The sequence below is a fragment of the Apteryx mantelli genome, chromosome 20, assembly GCF_036417845.1.
Source record: "Apteryx mantelli isolate bAptMan1 chromosome 20, bAptMan1.hap1, whole genome shotgun sequence".
Lineage (NCBI taxonomy): Eukaryota > Metazoa > Chordata > Aves > Apterygiformes > Apterygidae > Apteryx > Apteryx mantelli.
The window spans coordinates 15,802,982-15,819,333 of NC_089997.1; the positions used below are offsets into that span (position 1 = coordinate 15,802,982).

General features: G+C 52.9%; 1 non-coding gene across 1 annotated transcript; it reads right to left on the minus strand.

Moving 5' to 3' along the window:
* Positions 1-8,525: 8,525 nt before the first annotated feature.
* TRNAN-GUU (transfer RNA asparagine (anticodon GUU)) lies at positions 8,526-8,598 on the minus strand. Its single transcript has one exon. It is a non-coding gene; the product is annotated as a tRNA-Asn (tRNA).
* Positions 8,599-16,352: the final 7,754 nt, after the last annotated feature.

Below are 16,352 nucleotides of genomic sequence, written 5' to 3' on the forward strand. Positions count from 1 at the left end.
TGGGCCTGCCCAGGAAAGCCTTCTTCTGGATCTTCTGGATCTGAGGGATGATTTCTCTGCTTTGACTTGTATTTTTGAGAGGGTGAAGAGGAGGGGGATGAAAACATCTGGAAAGTTCTTCAGAAGAACTTCTCCAAGGCTTCTCCAAAGCTTTTCTGAGTGCTTCATCTGTTCCTTTTGCATGGCAGGATTGGGCAGGGCACTGAGCACCATCCCCATGCACTAACAAGTCACCAGCCTGTCCACCTACCAGTCTCATAATTCTTCTCTTCCTTTGTGTTTTCAGGGAGTGAGAGTTATTTGGCTTGGGACCTTTGGTGTTGTAACTGAACAAGTTGGTGTTGGGAAGCATGGTTTCCTGGCTGTTCGCAGACCCATGTTCCGTCTTTCGAAGACTATTGCAGAGGTTCACGGCCTCACCTATGATAAGGCCTATGCTCCTGGTAAGAAGACAGGCTGAAACTTTTGCTTTGCCTTAGGACATCTTTGGGGTGTGCATAACTGCTGTTCAACAGTGACTGTTAGAAACCTAGAATTGCTTCCCCAGGTCCTGAGAACAGCCTCAATTTTTAGTTATCATGACATCGTAATGCTCATTACAATTATACTCCCTCTCTCCGTGACTTGTTTAACAGCTGGCTACATGCCAGATGTACTGGGGCTGCTGCTTCTCATCAGATTGATTTAAAACCTTTGGTCCATGTTTATGCCACACTGGAGCTTGTAAAGGTGAATACGGGCATTCATGCTGGCTCTTCCTTTCTCCTTCTACTTTGAAGTAGGTCAAAGGCAGCTGTAGAGAGCCTTGAAATGGAGATGGGGACAATAGTGTGTATGAAAACCCATCAGAGGCCAGCTTTGCTGTGATTGCTGGTCATCCCTGTGAGCCCTGCATCTGTAGTGGACATCAGTGATGCCTGTGGGGCAGCAGGAGCTCCGAGTTGTGTTTGCAGTGAGTCTTTCCTTTCAAAGGACTCCACATGTTCTCTGTGATGTCAACATCAGTCTGGCACTTCTTGGAGCTGGGCCTGTGGCACCAAAAGCAGGGATGTTTGCTGTGCAGTTCTGAGGGTGCTGGGGGTGGCTGGAAGGATCTGAAGGGGTGTAGTGCAATGCTTGTGTTTCCCTTCTGTCTTTCACCATGTGATGTCGCACAGCTAAATGTCTCCCAACCTGGAATGCATGGAGTGTGAGCACAAGTACGTGGCACCCACTCTGCCCTTTTGGGAACTGGTCCCCTTTCTCCTCTCCTTGTCTTGCCATCGTGCCTCATGTTCATATGAGATGGCCAGGCCCTTTCTTTCAATCTCTGTAGGGAAGAAAGCATTGCAAAGTGCTTTGAACTTCTCCTAGGGAGAGATGACATGAGATTCCTTCAGGAGCTTTACCAGATGTTAAAGAAAACAGCTCTGTAGCACTGTCTTGCTTGAAGACCTCAAAGCTGCCGACGCTCTGTTTTAGCCTGCTGAACTGCTCCGCTAGTGACTGTGTTCCTCTTTTTCTGCTTCCTAGGTCATAAGCTCTCCGAGCCCCTGAAGTATGCTCGCATAGCCTCAGACATCTTTGTTCCTCGGAAAACAGTGGAGGCTTGCATGGAAGAGACCATGCGTCTTTTCTCCCACTGCCTGGAGAGTGGGAAGAATGTTGCCCTTGTGTTGAAGGACATTGGCATGCTTGTTATTCAAGGAGTAGATGTGAAAATGAGATTTTACAGAGACTTTCTGAGAAGGCTGAATGGGACAGAGCAGCTGGTAGAAGTTCTTCTTGGGGTAAGTTTTCCATTTCTCCAGCGCTACTTGTAGTCCTTTTTTAAATCACGAGTGACTGCAGTTCTATTAGCCTGCCATGACCTGTTTAGGCACATGGATGGTCCTGGCCTAGAGTAATGCCAGCTCCCTAGACAGTTTGTCTTGAGCATTCAGAGGATTTGGCAACAAAGAAGACCCCGGGAATAACTGTGCTGGGTCCACCCAAAGATTCATCCAGCCCAGGAGCCCTTTCCCATGTGCTGAGGGAAAAAAGTCCAAGGAAAGGGCAGGTCTTGTGTGTTTTTTCCAGGTAGACCTCCCTCCTTCCAGAAAGTCATGGTTTAGTGCCCGTTGGTGATGACATTTGAACCCATGTGTCCTTTGGCTGTGCCTGGGATGGTAAGGCAGTGAGTTCAGCAATTTCCCCTTAAGCTGTGTAACAATATTTCTGTGTGTCCCTTTGGAAGCTTGGCCTGATCCCTTCATGGGACGCCCTTGAGCTCTGGTGTGGTGAGGAATAGTAATGGATCCCTTTCCCCTTGCCTGGACCAGTGGGGATGTCAGACATTGCTGTGAAATCTCTGTTGACCTCAGTCCTCTCTCTTTGCAGCTGGAGGGCCTGAGTGTGTTTCATCTCTCCCAAATGGCAGCTGGTCAGAATATTTATCACCCTCATGCTCTTGCTCTGTAGCGTTTCTAGGTCTGTGTCTGTGTAGGTTTGTTTTTGCAGGGATCATTGCTGAGCCCACTCTCTGGGCAGGAAGCAGAGGCCCAGGCAGACAAAGGCCCATATGGGACCAGCCCCCTGTTGCTGCTGTTGCTGTGTTGGTCTAGTTGTGCTGACCAGCTCTTCGCAGTGCCCTGGAGTGTCACCAGCACGAAGGGGGTCTTTCTGTCCTTATGTGTTCATCTGCACACTGGCAGTCGTGGTTGCAGCATGTCACAGAGAGAATCATTTGAGCCCAATGTCCTTGCCCAGGTCTCTAGTGCAGCCCTGTCCTTCATGCTGGTCTTTCAGGTGCCGCTGGAAAGGTGAGATGTGAAAGCAGGCTGAGGTGAGCCCCTCGAGGGTTAAGGCAGAGATGCAAGCAGGCTGTAGGCCAGCGCTGCTTCCCAGCTCTGTCTCTTCCTTCTGTCCTAGTCCGTGGTGTCTTTTCAGTCCATTCTCTGGGCCAGGGCCTTTTCTCCAGCCTTTGTTGCAGTGGGTCCCAGAGCAGCTGCCCCTTGAACACACCCCAGAAGTTTGGCCCTCCCAGTTGTTACCCGCTTTGCCTCTCCATTCCTCCATGCTGCAGAGGCAGTTGTCTGAATGTTAGGAGAGACTGTGGGGTTAACCCCACATCAAGCCGGCAGGGAAAATGCAGCTGCCAGGAATCCCAACTAGTGCAATGCCTTCTCGTGTGCTTGCCTCCATCAGCTTCTGCATTAGGAAAGACCTAGTCTCCTGACTGAGTCTCTGGATTCTCAGCCTTGCAAAAAGCCTGACAGTGTTCTTACCCTCTCTCATTTATTTCCCTCCAGCTTCTGTGCTTCATAACTGAGGGGCTGTTGAGAGGAGTGGAGAAATTCAGCATTTCAGTGAGGCAGCTTCTTCTCTGAGCAGTGGAAAAGTTTGCTGCCCTTGTGAGCACTGAGATAATTTTCTTGGCATCACCTCACACATGTCTGTCACTTTGCAGATGCCAGAGATGAGGGATTCAGTCCTCTCAGGCACCAAAACCGCTGCTTCTCAGACCCATTCTGGTCAGGTCATCATCTTTCCTGAGTGAGTATGTTTGCTTCTTAGCACCTGGGTGGCCAAGCGAGCAGCTTCTCACGGCATGTTTGGTAGCATTGTGTTGCCAGTGCTTGTGAGGGCTGCTCAGAAACTCATCTGAGAGTAACTCTTTGAAATGTGCATCAAAGTGCAGGTCCCTACTAGTTGCTGGCTTGGGACATTTTCATGTCTTCTGTGAGACCTGCATGAATCAAATGTGTCCTGAATGTGTTTTCTGGGGTCAAAAGTTTTTTTGTGGGAGGCCTATCTAGGCCAAAGTGAAGCGTGTGCCCAGTGGGGTTTTGGCGAGCTTTGTCCTGGCTCCCATCATGCTCAGTGTTTTGTTCCATTACTTGTCTGGGAGATGGAGGTTCCTTTTTACAGATGGATGGACATGAGCTTGGGAGGGCCTGCAAGTGAGTTGGAGGGTGAGACGGGAATTAGAAATGGTGCTGGAAAGCTGTAGGAAAGGAGACTATTGTGTTCTGCCTGGACATGAACATTGAACAGGAGATGGGAGATGGTCCCAACGGCAGCACAGAGGATCTGGGTTCAAATGATCTTTCTCATAGGAAGGCTAGGAAAGCTCTCAAAGGGCCTGATGAGGAATCTCATGCCCCTCTAGGTTCTGGAGGTCTTCACGATGTCACTCAGCTTGCTAATGCACTCCTCCAGCATCTGGCGTATTCTTCATATTCTGCTTTGGAAAAAGATGGACTTCCCAGTAGCTCCCAAATGCCCCTGTGTCCTCATTATTCACCCAAGGGGCAAAGGAAGTGTGGTGCCCTCCCTTTAGACTGGTGTCTTTTTCCTGTTTCCAGGTACAAGCTTGAGAGTACAGCTAGAAAACCACCCGTGGCACCTGTGAAGCCGACGCGGGAACAAGAGATGGGAAAAGATGGGTGCAGTGGCAAGAAAGGTAATGAAGCAGCTGGTTCCTGGCAGGGGTTTGTGTCTTCTCCCTCTGCCCTCTTTGGCAGGGCATTGGAGCCAAGGTGACAGTGGGATGGCTCAGGTAGCATGAGGCAGTAGAGGTGATGCTGCTTACCCAATATGGGAAATCTCAAGTGACTCCTGAGGGAACAAGACCTCGGGGCAGCCCAACACTCCCACCTGCAGCTGATACCTCCAAGTTAAACTTTCCCCCATTTGCACAGGACTCAGTGCCCTGGCGTGCACTGCAACTGCTCTTATTTTGAGGCGTTGGTGCAGAAGGGAGGCAAACTTGAGAACTGTCCTTGGGCAATGTGAATCCTAAATTGTGCCTGGAGCTGTATGTAATGGAGGGGCTGAGCTCTTTCATGGAATCAGTGTATTTTCAAGTGGTGGGAAGAGTCACCTTGAGTAGATAGTACAAAGTCTGGTAACCTATGCCAAAACTTCCTTCATTTTCAAAGCAAGGAGTTCTTACCTTTCTTTCCGAATTTCTCATAAACATCCCCAAAACAGTGCCTTTGGGTTGACTGTGTCACCAGAGGAACTGCAGGCATATGAGATCAGTAGACAGATCCAAGGATGTGCTCCCCTTGTGTGAAATTGTTGCCCCCAGAGAGACTCTGTTCATTCACCAGTACATCCCAGCAAGCCTCCTTTTTCATAATGTGACTAGGATAGAACATGAAAGAACAGAAAAAACAGTACCACAAGAAATGATGTTGCACAGTAAAATCTAAAAGACAGAGAGAAGCCAGTGTCCGGAAGGGCCAAAGACCACCCAGGAAACAAGGCATAAAAGGAATCAGCTGGAAGCCTCACAGTTTTATCACAGGCTTGATCAGATCTGCATATCCTTCCTTTTCAAAAGGTCTCTGCAATTCTATCCTGAGGTGTTTTCTTGTCTCCTGCTTACAGGAAATCTTCCTGCCAAGCAGCTCCTCTTGAGAGAGAGATATCCTCCAGCCAAAATAACAGCTCCGACTATGCAGAAAGGAAAGGGGAAGAAAGATGAGGGCAAAGCGCCTCATGGCAGGTGAGACACTTGGAGGAATGGATGAGGGTGACCCTGGACCCTTGTGCTTGTTTGGGTGAGATGTTTTCTCTGGACACCAGGTTCATAGTAGCTCTGAATGTCTTTTATCACATGTCGCAGTGACTCCTGATCCCTCGATGGCAGGAATGCCTTTACACCCCTGACCACTTTCTCCTTCTTTGACTCTGGGTGTCCAGGAACAATCAGTTTTCCATACCTAAACACATGGTAGCTGAGACCATCGAGCAGTGTTTAATACATTTGCGAGGATGGGGTAACTGTGTCCCTTAGAGGCTGTCTTTATAAAGGACCCTGCTGCTCTCCTTGCCGCATCAAGACAGAGCCTGTATCTGGGCATGCTGAGCATTCCCGCGGGCACATCATGCAGCCCTGGGCATTTCAGCTGGGGGTGATCTCTGTCTCTGCCCAGCTTGTGAGTACAGGACGGAGACCAAACTCCCCCTGTGCTCACACCACCTCCCCACAATGTGTATTTTCAGCGTGCTGCCAGGCATCCAAGGGAGCTGCTCAAGGAAGGTGGAGCGAGGCAGGAGGAAGGGCAGTGCTGAAGTCATGCCGCCACCTGAGAAACTGGTTACAAGAATGCAGAGGTGGCCAGGAGAGGTACGTGCTACTGACTGAGGTCCTCCTTGTGCCATATGGACTTGTGGAAAAGCGCAGTTCTATGGGCAGTGAGTATGAAAGACCCCTTCCTGCATGTTCATTTGGCCATTGACCGACCTTGTCTGAGCCTTGCTTTAAAAGGTGCAGGTCATGCTCTAGTTTTGCAATGCATTTGTCACTGCTGCATTCTCAGGAAACACCTCAGAAGAACACCTCCCCTTTGACCCTGTTTCTGGAGGGAATGTACCTGCTGGGCCTTTCAGGGATAGGGGATGGACAGTTTCTGTTTAGCTCAGTGATCATTTAGCTCATTGGTCCGAGCAAATATGCAATTTACGGACCTGCCAGTATTAGCTTAGGGGCATAAGAGCACTGACAGGAAGGCTGAAGACAAGGGGCAGAAAGGAGGATGAGAAATGACCTTTGTGCACTGGAAAATACCAGATGCCAGTGATAATCTTTGCTGTTTCTTTTCTGTGGCCCTCCAGGTGGAATATCACTTCAGAGTAATGGGGGAGGGGATTCTTGTCTTTCCTCTGATCTGAAGCCCTGGGAAGGTTTCCCTTTCCTGTGCCTTTTGCTGAAGAGCAACTCTCTCCAGCCAACAGGTCAGGCCAGGATCAAGCACAAACTGGAGCAGCTGGGGCAGCTCCAGTATCCAGTCCCTGGTGCTGCAGGAATGGGAATGTCCCTGATCCCTGCCACATTCCCAGCCCCAAGGAAGGGAACACTGCCCATTGAAGCAAGGCAAGTGAAGAGAGAAGAGCACTTTTGGAGAACTCATCTGAAGAAACCCCAGTGCTTCCTCTGGAGCTGTTTTCCAGAAGCATCCGTAAGAGGCAAGGAACCATGAGGAAGGGGGCTTGTGGTCCAAGCGAAGTCCCAGCATTATTAAAGTCCCATAGTTGGGCTGCCGGCTGTTGGGGAAGCTCAAGTGAGGCCGTGAACACTGATGCTGAGAGTAAACGCTGAGGTCCTGAGGGGTGTTTGGGGTCATTTGATCTGACCTGCCAAACCTCCCAGTAGGGTTGCATTAAAAGTTCCTGCTCCAGCCATGGCCATTTCTTGCCCTCATTTTTGTTGCTATGGGAGATGTCCGACTGAGATGGAGGGGTGAGTAGGCAGCCTGGCCCTTGCCCTCTGAAGGGCAGTGGGCCTGCGAGGGAGAAAGTTTGCGTTTGTGGAAAAGGATGGGATTTGTATGGCAAGAGACAAAGCAGAGTGCAGAGTGGGGTCTGTCCTTGGCGTCCTGGCCCAGCAGATGTAGAGGGGGAAGCGCTGAATGCGAGTGGCAGGGAGGGGGCTGTTTAAGCAGCTGCGCAGGGAGCAGGGACTTCAGTGTGAGGAAGAGCACGGAGGGACCTGTCTGGGACCCCTAATGAACATCCCTCTGCATCAGCTCCTTCCTGCTGAAAGGGCGCAAGGCAGGGCAGAAAGGCAGTGACTCCCCTGGGGTCTAGCAGGGAGGCTAAAAGCTGCCTGTAAAACCATGACTTCACAGCAGCCCCAGATCAAAGACTGGCAGTCAGTTTTGCTCTCCAAATTTACTTTTTTTTTTTTAAATTTCTCCTGAACATTGCACACAGACTTGCTTTTGTGTTCTCTATCCCCTCATTACCAGCTCACGGCACAAAAAAAACCCCCTTTCCTTTCCCAAATGTACTCACCCATCAGGCTGCCCTGCCCAGCCCAGCTGCAGCACTTTGCAGCCCCCTGTCCCTGCACAGAGGGAGAAGCCCTGCTCCTGCAGCCCCACATGCTGCATTGGCCATCTTGGCAGCTCTTGCTGCTGCTGAACCCTGCTCTCCCATCAGGAGCTCAGCTGCGACTGCGACCCAGGACATCCCTCTCTGTCTCCAGACTCAGCGTCTCTCCAGCCAACAAGTCAGGCTAAGGATCAAGCACAGCCTGGATGGAGAGCGCTGTCCTCTGCCCCGATGTTGTGCTTGGGGTAGATGAAGGACTGACCCTGCCACAGGGTGGGGGATCTCTGGCAGAGCTGTCTGCACATCAGGCAGATGTGTGAATCACTCCCACGTCCCCACACAGTCTCTGGAGTGGGCACTCAGCTGGTCTCTTTCCCTGCCCCGTGGCACTTCACCCTCCCTTCTCCCCATTCAGCAATGAGATGTACAGGCAGGACCAGCTGGCACTGACACACTCTTCCCTCTTCTGTCCTTCCCATCAGGCAAGGGGATGGGACAAGTCAGCTAAGCTCAGGGTCAACAGGACACATGTATATCACATCCTCCGTGCTGCTCTCCAGCCTCTCTGGCCATACCACATGGTCTAGAAAGGATGTCCCACTGCAAGATGCATGTCCCAGCCAGCAGCAGATCTGCTGTCCCAGAGCTGGGACATGGTGACTGTGAGCAAAACCCAGGGTGCTGGGCAGCACAATCCCCCAGGCACCCCACCAACAGGGCAACGTCCCTGGGTGGGCTCGAACCACCAACCTTTCAGTTAACAGCCGAATGCGCTACCTGCTGCGCCACAGAGACCCCCACCTGGTGCTCTCCTGGGGCAGCTCCAGTGTCCAGTTCCCGGTGCTGGAGGAATGGGAATGTTCCTGATCCCAGGCACATCCCCAGCCCCAGGGAAGGGGACACTGCCATTTGCCCACTGCCAGTGCTGGTGGGCAGAGCGGTGCAGAGGGAGGCCTAATACCTAGGTGAGGGGCTGTGGGCAGCTCCCTGCCCAGCATCAGCTCTGCCTGCTTTCATGGCCCTTCCAATGCACACGCCAGGGGGCAACTGGAGCTGTGGGCACATCACCCTGGGGAGGGCATTTCCCTCACCCCATTTGCTCCTGCTGCTGTCATCGAAGACAGGTGTGACACACACAGCAGTGCTGCATGGGGTGGCAGAGGTGACTCGGGGAAGGGGTTTGCTCCTCTCCATTGACCCTCCCTGGGAGGGCCTGAGCATGGGAGCAGCACCTGCAGCGAGAGTCTCCTCCTGCCCCCATCAGCTGCAGAGATGTTGAAGGGGCAGCACTCCATGATGCAGCCCTGGTCCAGGACCAGCCCCAGCTGAGAGGGAATCTCAACTTCCCCCATCCCAGCCTGTGGCCCAGCAGGAGGGTTCAAATGCTGCTTTCTGCTGAGGCTCTCAGGGCACCAGGGGCCAACAGGGCTGTGCTTGTCAGAGGCACATCATGGGACAAGAGTATGTCCCACCCCTCAGCAGGCTCTTAGGGGATGTAGCTCAGTGAAGAGCACCTGCTTTGCATGCAGGAGGTCCTGGGTTCAATCCCCAGCATCTCCAGGGAAGCTTTTGTCCTGAATCTCCATCCCTCCCCCCCAACAAGGGTGAGAGCTGGGAACAGGATGGATTGCTCCTCTCCAGAAAGTGTAGGCTCACCTTCTGACAGGGTGTCATGTGGGAAGTGGAGCTCCCCATGTGGGAAGAGCGCAGCTAACAGAGGCAGCGAACAGACGCAGCAGTTTGCGCAGCAGTGGTTGGGCTCTGACTAGAACTTGAGGATCTTGTGGAAGTTGTGGGCTTTCTGAGGACCCCCGAGGACCTAGAAGGTGATCGCTGTGAACAGGAAAGGGGAAGCTAGGCAAGGACAACTGCAGGAGGCCTTGACTTCTCCTGGGAAAAGCTCGTGGGAAAAGCTCCAGCTAGGAGTGGCTGCTGCTAACGAGCTCTCTGGGTTGCCCCTGACCAGAGGGGGTTGGGGCCTTTGATCCCAGTGGCCCTTGATTGAACGGTCAAGCACCCTGTGAGTCAGTGCTAGGGAGAGGCCTATATAAGAGCCAGGCCTAGAGCGCAGCTCCCAGAGCGCAGCTCCCAGAGGCAGCAGTTTGCGCAGCAGTGGTTGAGGCTCTGACTAGAACTTGAGGATCTTGTGGAAGTTGTGGGCTTTCTGAGGACCCCCGAGGACCTAGAAGGTGATCGCTGTGAACAGGAAAGGGGAAGCTAGGCAAGGACAACTGCAGGAGGCCTTGACTTCTCCTGGGAAAAGCTCGTGGGAAAAGCTCCAGCTAGGAGTGGCTGCTGCTAACGAGCTCTCTGGGTTGCCCCTGACCAGAGGGGGTTGGGGCCTTTGATCCCAGTGGCCCTTGATTGGGCGGTCAAGCACCCTGTGAGTCAGTGCTAGGGAGAGGCCTATATAAGAGCCAGGCCTAGAGCGCAGCTCCCAGAGCGCAGCAAACAGAGGCAGCAGTTTGCGCAGCAGTTTGCGCAGAAGGGCGCGCGAAGGGACCTTCATTTCTGTTCCCTGTGGTGTACACTTCCTCAAGTATGGTCGTGACACGCCGCACAGCGCGTTCCCCAGTGAATGTTGGAGTTGCTGCGTCAGAGGCTTGGACCCAGACTGACCCTCTGACAGTAGATGCGGCTCTACAGGTCTCAGGCTGCAGGGAGTGCTTGGGGCCTCTCCAGGAGGCCTGGGCTGGCAGCCAGCTCTCCTGCAGGAGGTGTGCTGCTGTTGATGAGTTGTGTCGTCAGGTAAGGGAGTTACGGGAGGAGGTCAGTAGGCTGCGCAGCATCCGAGAAGCAGAGCAAGAGATAGACAGGGTATTCTCGGAGACTGTACAGCTCCAGGAGTCCCAACCCCCTGCAGCAGTGGAGTTGCCAGAGGGCTCTGTGCCGTGTGAAACGGTACATCATAACATCACAGAAGAAGGCTGGAAACTGGTCACTGCTCGTGGGAGGAGAAAGGCTCCTACTCCTCCTGAAGACCTGAAGCTGAAGAACAGGTTTAGTGCCCTCCAGGATGAGGAGGAGATGGGCATGGCTGCCAGGGAAGTAACCGGGACAACAGACCCTGTGCCCTGCCGGAACACCCGGAAAAAGCGGCGGGTGATTGTTGTGGGGGACTCCCTGCTACAGGGGACGGAGGCATCTATCTGCAGACCTGACCTCTTGTCTAGAGAGGTTTGTGGCCTGCCGGGGGCTCGTGTGAGAGATGTCATGCAAAGACTGCCAAGGCTTGTCCACGCTTCGGACTATTACCCACCGCTGCTCTTCCATGTGGGCGCCAATGACACCAAGGGCAAACTGGAGACCATCAAGCAGGATTTCAGAGCTCTGGGGATGGTGGTCAAGGGTCTGGGAGCCCAGGTCATCTTCTCCTCAATCCTGCCAGGGAGGGGGATGGATGAGAGGAGGAAGAGACGGACTTTCCAGGTTAACGACTGGCTGCGCCGCTGGTGTTGGCAACAGGGTTTTGGTTTCTACGACCATGGGACCCTGTTTGAAGATCGACAACTGATGGCGAGAGATGGGATCCACCTCACGAGGCGGGGCACGTGTGTCTTTGCCAACAGGTTGGCCAACCTGGTAAGGAGGGCTTTAAACTAGGAAAGATGGGTGAAGGGGAGAGTTATAGTGACAGGGTAGTTGGCAAAAGACTGCTCAGGTCAGGATGCCTCCAACAGGTGAATGCAGCCAGGGAAGTGCGCATGGGATGTGGCTATGGAGGACCCTCTTTTAGCCCTCCTGGGAAACCTGCATGCTCAATCACCTCCCTGAAATGCCTGTACACCAATGCACGCAGCTTGGGGAACAAACAGGAAGAACTAGAGATATCTGTGCGGTCGCAGGGCCATGATCTCATTGCCATTACGGAGACATGGTGGGATAGCTCGCATGACTGGAGTGCTGTCATGGATGGCTACGTGCTTTTTAGGAATGACAGGCCAGGAAAGCGAGGTGGTGGAGTTGCTCTTTATGTGAGAGAGCAACTGGAATGTATTGAGCTGTGCCTAGGGGTGGATGAAGAGCGAGTCGAGAGCTTATGGGTAAGGATCAAAGGGCAGGCTAACAGAGGTGACACTGTTGTGGGTGTTTACTACAGGCCACCTGATCAGGATGAGGAAGTTGATGAGGCCTTCTACAGACAGCTGGAAGTAGCCTCACGATCCCAGGCCCTGGTTCTCATGGGGGACTTCAACCACCCCGATATCTGCTGGAAAGACAACACAGCTAGGCACAAACAGTCCTGGAGATTCCTGCAGAGCATTGGTGACAACTTCTTGACACAGGTGGTGGAGGAGCCAACAAGGAGAGGTGTGCTGCTGGACCTCGTACTAACAAACAAAGAAGGACTGGTGGAAGATGTGAAGGTTGGGGGCTGCCTTGGCTGCAGTGACCATGAGATGGTGGAGTTCAGGATCCTGCGAGGAGGCAGCAGGGCACCAAGTAGGATCGCAACCCTGGACTTCAGGAGAGCAAACTTTGTGCTCTTCAGGGACCTACTTGGAGGAATCCCATGGGTGAGGGCCCTGGAAGGAAGGAGTGTTCAAGAGTTGGTTAATATTCAAACATCACTTCCTCCAGGCTCAAGAGCGGTGCATCCCTATGAGTAGGAAGTCAAGCAAAGGAGGTAGGAGACCTGCATGGATGAGCAAGGAGCTCCTGGCAAAACTCAACCAGAAGAAGGAAGTATACAGAAAGTGGAAAGGGAGACAGGCCACTTGGGAGGAATATAGGAATGTTGTCAGAGTATGCAGGGATGCGACGAGGAAGGCTAAGGCCCGTTTGGAATTAAATCTGGCTAGAGATGTCAAGGACAACAAGAAGGGCTTCTTCAAATACATCAGCAGCAAGAGGAAGACTAGGGAAAATGTGGGCCCTTTGCTGAATGGAGTGGGTGCCCTGGTGACGAAGGATGCAGAGAAGGCAGAGTTACTGAATGCATTCTTTGCTTCAGTCTTTACTGCTGAGGCCAGCCCTCAGGAACCCCAGACCCTGGAGGCAAGAGAGAAAGTCTGGAGAGAGGAAGACTTTCCCTTGGTGGAGGAGGAGTGGGTTAGAGATCATTTAAGCAAACTTGACACCCACAAATCCATGGGCCGTGATGGGATGCACCCACGAGTGCTGAGGGAGCTGGCGGACATTATTGCTAAGCCACTCTCCATCATCTTTGAAAGGTCATGGAGAACAGGAGAGGTGCCCGAGGACTGGAAGAAAGCCAATGTCACCCCAGTCTTTAAAAAGGGCAAGAAGGAGGACCCAGGGAACTACAGGCCAGTCAGCCTCACCTCCATCCCTGGAAAGGTGATGGAGCAGCTCATCCTGGAAGCCATCTCCACGCATGTAGAGGAAAAGAAGGTGATCAGGAGTAGTCAGCATGGCTTCACCAAGGGGAAATCATGCCTAACCAATCTGATAGCCTTCTAGGATGGAATGACTGCCTGGGTAGATGAGGGGAGAGCAGTGGATGTTGTCTACCTAGACTTCAGCAAGGCTTTTGACACTGTCTCCCATGACATCCGCATAGACAAGCTCAGGAAGTGTGGGTTAGATGAGTGGACAGTGAGGTGGATTGAGAACTGGCTGAATGGCAGAGCTCAGAGAGTTGTGCTCAGTGGCACAGAGTCTAGTTGGAGGCCTGTAGCTAGCGGTGTCCCCCAGGGGTCAGTCCTGGGTCCAGCCTTGTTCAACTTCTTCATCAATGACCTGGATGAAGGCACAGAGTGCACCCTCACCAAGTTTGCTGACGATACAAAACTGGGAGGAGTGGCCGATACGCCAGAGGGCTGTGCTGCCATTCAAAGAGACTTGGACAGGCTGGAGAGGTGGGCAGAGAGGAACCTCATGAAATTCAACAAAGGGAAGTGCAGGGTCCTGCACCTGGGGAGGAATAACCCCATGCAGCAGTACAGGTTGGGGGTTGACCTGCTGGAAAGCAGCTCTGCGGAGAAGGACCTGGGAGTGCTGGTGGACACCAAGTTAAGCATGAGGCAGCAATGTGCCCTTGTGGCCAAGAAGGCCAATGGTATCCTGGGCTGCATCAGGAAGAGTGTTGCCAGCAGGTCGAGGGAGGTGATTCTCCCCCTCTACTCAGCCCTGGTGAGGCCACATCTGGAGTACTGCGTCCAGTTCTGGGCTCCCCAGTACAAGAGGGATGTGGCACTACTGGAGCAAGTCCAGCGAAGGGCTACAAAGATGATTAGGGGACTGGAGCATCTCTCTTATGAGGAAAGACTGAGAGAGCTGGGCCTGTTTAGCTTGGAGAAGAGAAGGCTGAGAGGAGATCTTATCAATGTGTACAAGTATCTGAAGGGAGGGTGTCGAGAGGATGGGGCCAGACTCTTTTCAGTGGTGCCGAGCGACAGGACGCGAGGCAATGGGCACAAACTGAAACACAGACACTTCCATCTTAACATGAGGAAAAACTTTTTCACTGTGAGGGTGACAGAGCACTGGAACAGGTTGCCCCGAGAGGTGGTGGAGTCTCCTTCTCTGGAGATATTCAAAATGCGCCTGGATGCAATCCTGTGCAATGTGCTCTAGGTGACCCTGCTTGAGCAGGGGGGTTGGACTAGATGATCTCCAGAGGTCCCTTCCAACCTCAGTGATTCTGTGATTCTGTGATTCTGTGAAGAGCCCAGGCAGATCATCAGAAAGCCTGCCCAGGTGAAATGACATCATTATGTCACTACTATTGCAACAACCTGATTGGCCAGCAGTAGGCAACAGGCAGGAGCTGGGAGGTCATCAAGTGCATCTCAGGAGAGATGGCAGCCCTGTGAGACAAGAGTCAGCAGCATGCATGAAGGTGAGAGGACTGGATGCTGGCTGGGAGGTTATTTTAGCTGCAGCAGCAGGATTGTCCTGGGCAGGCAGACAGGCACTCTGAGGGCATCAGGCTCATCAGGTGCACCTGACCATGGGAGGTGAGAGCTCAGCAGGAGGGGAGAGAGGAGGCAGGTGGAGGTGATCACTGGGATGTCACTGGTGAATCACTGCTGTCCCCGCACCTCTTAGCCAGCAGCAGGTGAGCAGGCACTGGGGTCACCATAGGCAACAGGAGCTGTGGGCAGGCATGTGAGGTCATCAAGGGTAGGAGATAGCCCCCAAGAGAGAGGAGAGCTCCTGAAGAGGGGAGAGGCAGAGGCGGATAAAGGTGACATGGCTGGGACCTTCTTTGCAAGGTCACTCTATTGCAGCAATCTGATTGGGCAGCAAGCTGGCACTGTGAGGTCAGGAATCAGGTCAGAAAACATTCCCCATGGAGAGGAGATCTCGGGGGAGGGGAGAGGGAGAGGTGGGTCAGGGTGACGTGTCTGGGATGTTGACTGTGGAGTCAATTCCTTGCATCAGCTGGATTGGCCATTAGCCCATAGGTCAGCAGGGAGGTGTAGTGAGGTCATCAAGAACATCAGAAAACTCCCACCATCAGAAAGGAGAGCTCAGGGGGAGGGGAGAGGGACAGGCAGGTAAGGAGGGACAATGCTGGAATGAGGATGTCACTTCTTTTGCACTGTGGTAAGATCTTTGGAATTAAAGTTACAGCTATGATACAAGGATGATGTTCAGATTTGTCTGATATAGTCCTATATCAACAGAAATGGATCATGCATGCTCTGGAGTGGTCACATAGGACCATGGGCCAGCCGGATTATAAGGATTTGCTGGAAAAATCCCATTCAGGGATTCTCACCCAGTTTAGCTAAGATGCTGTTGCAAGGGCACCTGTGATAGAGACTACCATCAACATCTGGACAGCGACCAGCAATCCTCTTCAAGAGGTTTGGTTTCCGCACATGGGCATCACCCTAAGCAAAAGATCCTGAAGAATTAGACTTCTGTTTTAGACCAACACTCTGACCATGGATGTCTGTGAAGAACATGGATTGTTTTGATCCATCACCTTTTGGTTATGGACCCGGGCTCTTGCACTGTGCCCCTCTGCTCCTCTTGCAGGCTCTGCATGGAGCATCAGAGCAGGCACACAGTTTCCTATAGCCAAGGCAAGAGATTCGGTTGCGGGTCTGGTCTTGAGCCTGGTAAACATCTCCCAGGGATGCTGAAGACATCATCCTGATGATGGAACAGGGCCACGTCTTCATGTTTTCACTCTTTGTCCATCTCTGGCCCATGTCCACCTGTGTCTGTGTGGTGACATTTCTGCAGCTGAGCAGAGAGGTCCCTGCACCAGATGTTGGGGAGAGCGTGTCCTTCATGTGAGGGATGAGCCCAGCCCCTCATGTCCCTGTGGGGAAGGGCACGGCCTGATGCAGCCCCAGGACTGTCTGAGCAGGTGCTAACCCCATGGTGGAGGGGCCATGGGGCTGAGCAAAGCCGGCACCACTTGTCTCCAGCCAGACTGTGGGAAGCCCATGGGAGAAGGGTGTTCACAGAGCAAGACCCCCCCCATGGAGGTGAGTAATGCACATGGGCGCTGCAAACCCAACCCCCTTCCGCATGGGAAACCCCCGCTCCAACTGGACTCAGGCTTGAGCCCTGCATCTCCCACAGGGAGAGAGGGGCCAGGGGCTGGGGAGGGAGGGAGGGGGCTG